General features: G+C 43.8%; 1 pseudogene; it reads left to right on the forward strand.

Moving 5' to 3' along the window:
* The first annotated feature begins 252 nt into the window (after nt 1-252).
* On the forward strand, nt 253-3067 carry LOC119495309 (annotated as a pseudogene).
* Nucleotides 3068-4238: the final 1171 nt, after the last annotated feature.

Here is a 4238-nt window from a genome sequence, read left to right on the forward strand (position 1 = left end):
TACATAGGGAGCGGGTCCTCTTCCCGGAGTCCGCCATGTTGCTCCTCCATGTTTCTACAGTAGCCCAGAACGGACAAACTAAACACTGGCTCTAGAGAGATTCTTTTGCGTTTTTACGTTACCCAAAGGCCACCATAGTTCTCCAACACACTTGTGAAACTTGTGAGTGCAAAACCGTGGTACCACCAGCCGCAGTCTGAATTCCGTTGCTACTAAAGTTGTGTTATTATGGTTATGAAGCGAACAGCGTAACCACAGTTTTGCCCTCGGCGTCTTGCGTTACTGCAGTCTTGGAAAGGGAGGAGTGAGCTTAGGGGTACTCAATTGGTTGCAATCTGCAACCACACCACTAGATGCTGCCAAATCATACACACTGTACCTTTAAAAATAAATCTAAAGTTTGTCTGATATGCTTACTCAAATTAAAAAGATGCTTATTCACTCTCTTGCTGAGAATCAGATGAGAAGATCGATATCACTCTCATATCTGTATGGTAAATATGAAACTACCGCCAGCAGTTGGTTAGCTTAGCTTAGCACAAAGACTTCAAACAGGGGGAAACAGCCTGGCTCTGTCCGACAGTGACAAAATCTGCCCACCAGCACTTAACGCTCACTGGTTATGTTTTGTATGGATTTAACAAATGCTTAATCATGGTCTTTCCCCGTTTTGAGTTTTTATGCTAAGCTAAGCTAACCGGTTGCTGGCTCCAGCTCCATATTTACCGTACAGATGAGAGAGTGGTATCAATCTTCTCTAACTACTTCTCTGAAAAGATGAACGATTCCTTTAACTATAGCGTTCAGTCATTTTTTCTGTTTACAGAAATAATGTAATCTTCCTACATGCATGCCTACCTACATGCTACCCATCATGCACTTTGAATGGCCTTGTGGCTGATTGCGCATCACGGCACCACTACTGGGTTCCTGCTCTGCCTCCCAACATCACCCACCTCTACCTGGAGATGAACTACATCAGTGAGATCAACAGCAGCTCGCTCAGAGGCTATGACCAGCTGCAACTATTGGATCTCAGAAAGCAGAATGTGCCGCTCGTCATACGGAACAACGCTTTCCTCAGGCAGAGAAAATTGACAAAGTTGGTCCTGGGCTTCAATATTGGCCTTCAGATGGAGCCAAGGGCATTTGCAGGACTGTTCAATTTACAACACCTCTTTTTGGATTATTGCAGTCTGGCAGACTCCATACTAGCAGACAGCTATCTGCAGCCACTCTTGTCCTTAGAAACGCTCGATCTCTTTGGTAATAAAATAGCGAGACTCCAACCAGGACTTTTCTTTTCACGACTTACAAAGTTCACACAGCTGAACCTCAAATTGAATCAGATTGAAAGATTATATGAAGATGAGCTTGTTGGTTTCCAGGGGAAACACTTCAAACTCCTGAACTTGCGATCCAATCACTTTTATATTGGGTATAGTGTAGGTTTTGACTGCGAAAAATGCGGGAACCCTTTCAGAGGGATGACCTTTAATATCCTTGACTTATCCAACAATGGGTTCAACGTGAACATATCAAGACAATTTTTCAAAGCAATACAGGGTACCCGGATTGATCACCTTATATTATCTGGACACATGGGCAAAAGCTTTTCACATGACAACCTTCCCGATCCGGATGAAAGCACTTTCGAAGGCCTCAGTTACAGTTCAGTCAACATTTTAGATCTGTCTAAAAACTATATATTTGCTCTGCATAAGGCTTTTTTAAGTCCTCTGAAGTATGCAAAAATTATTGACATTTCCATGAACAAAATCAATCAGATTAACAAAAATGCCTTCGATGGTCTCGAAGGACATTTATGAATGCTCAACCTGTCATTCAACCTCCTAGGAGAAATATATTCTCACACATTCACAAATCTGACAGACCTTCGGGTGCTGGATTTGTCTTGCAACCACATTGGCGCACTGGGAGACAAAGCATTCAGTGGTCTTCCAAACTTACGATTTTTAGATCTGACAGGAAATTCACTGCGAGACCTGAGTTCTCCTGCGCCATTACCAAACTTAGAATATGTTCTTTTGGGCGACAATAAATTGAAATCGCTAAGGAACATCGTTGAATTGGGCAAGAACAGCATCCACGTGAACGTTGCAGACAACAGATTAACAAACTTGGATGATGTTTATGATATTTTAACTAATTTAAATCGTCTCCAGAATTTCTTCGAAGGCGGCAACGTCATCAAGTGGTGCACACTAAGTCCGAAAGTGACAGTACCTTGGAATAATAGTTTGCAAGTGCTGGATCTTCATGGCAGTTCCCTGCAAATATTTTGGGCGCAGGGGACGTGCCTTGACCTGTTTGATCCTCTAGAGAGTCTGCTCAGTCTAGATTTAAGCTTCAACTCACTTGCGACTCTACCACAAGGGATTTTCAGCGGTCTAGGCTTGATCATAGAGATCGACCTCTCATCTAATGCCTTAACCTATCTGCAGCCGGATATCTTTCCGGTCAGCTTGAAAACACTCAACCTCTCAAACAACTTTTTAGCCTCCCCGGACCCTATGACTTTTCGGTCTCTCGGCTTCCTCAGCCTGGCTGCAAATCGGTTCTTCTGCGATTGCAATCTGGAGAGCTTCCTGAAGTGGCTGAACATGACGAATGTAACCTTCCTGAGCACAGTTGAGGAATACAAGTGTGAGTTTCCAACTGCTGTCCATAATCTTTCTCTGCTCGAGTACTCCTCGATCATCGATCATTGTTAGCAGACACTTGTATCTGTCAAGGGATCACATTATTTTCATTACTGTTCAAGTAGTCTGTGAGTAATAAGACACAAAGTTCCGCGCCGTCAAGTGGACCAACTAATTTCGGAAAAAATTAGACAAATATTTTTTTGATCCTGTTTGAATTGCGCCATGAATCACACATATGATGTTTGTCACACAATTTTACAATTCAATAAAGTTGCAAAATGTTGTAAAACTGTTGAAGTATCAGACCGTGAAAATACATAATAAGAAAGACGACTAACCCAAAAGTCGTGAAAGTGGCGTCGCTCTCTCTCTTCCTCTCTTCATTTCATGGTTGTTTTGATAGGGACGAATACAAAGTACCTAGACACCTTGAAGGGACTGTTTGTAAGAATCAGAAATGTCTTGTTAACAGCGACACCTGTGGCCGTTAAGTCAACGAAAGTCAGCGTCCTGTTGCTCGCGCTTGTGCTCGCTCTACATAGACATGAACGAGCATCGCTCAAAACAGTGAGGCAACACACGTCAGCTAAAAGCACAATATCACTCTATATTTCAGCTGCTTGGCAGTAATGTTAGCTGACCAGACGAAGGTCTCTCCATAAATCACTGCTGATCCTAATGTTGGCTTTTCCTGCCTCAGCCTCCCGACCGCGGCCGGAGGGAACAGGGGAGGCACCGAAGTTTTGGTCGGAGACGATAACGTTTCTCGCTGCGGAGCCCCGTCACTTCACAAGACACGGGAAACCTCTGTTGGTCTGGAGGAGCTGCAGCATTTATTTCTGCACAAACGTCCACTGTACATTCACTAGATATTCTCAGAGCTAAACTAACTCATCTGCAGTGTGTAGTGTGCGCGCATGCACGTGAGAGTGGAGCGAAAGAGCGAGAACGAGTGCGGTGTGTGAGTGAAGGCAGGCAGGCAGTGGAGCAGAGTACAGCAGAGACTCCGGTTCTGGAGACCAAAGCTACTGTCTCCCCCGCGTCCTCCGACCGCAGCCAATGCTGTTTTGCAAGACGGGCTTCACTAGATACAGCTTTGTGGTTTTGGTGCGTCCGTGTAGTTTGTGTTGGAGTCTGAGTCTGAACAGCGTAGTCACACGCGAGCGCGCATGGACACCGACACGGATTGATTTATACGTGTAAGAAGTTACAGACAGTCCCTTTAAAAAGGGCTATCTGATGCAAGTATCAAAGTGCTTATAGCGGCTGCTAATTTGCGACATATGTCACTAGAAGGGCTTTTTGTGGAAAATAAGAGATTAAAACAGGAATGAGTACAGGAAAAAGAAATAAATACAATAAAGCACACATTTAAAAACTACACATGAGTACACACAGGTTTGTCACTGAATTAACCAGGATTTGGTTGCTCTCTTAAAAGTGGTAAAGTTTGCAGCAAATTTCAAGTGATCAGGTAGCGAGTTCCAAGACTTCGCTCCTTTCACAGAAAAAGTTGTCTGAGCAAAAGATGTTTTGCAGAATTGAACTTTACAGTCGCCACTTGAAGCTGCA

Source organism: Sebastes umbrosus, chromosome 10 (assembly GCF_015220745.1).
Source record: "Sebastes umbrosus isolate fSebUmb1 chromosome 10, fSebUmb1.pri, whole genome shotgun sequence".
In the NCBI taxonomy this organism is placed as follows: domain Eukaryota; kingdom Metazoa; phylum Chordata; class Actinopteri; order Perciformes; family Sebastidae; genus Sebastes; species Sebastes umbrosus.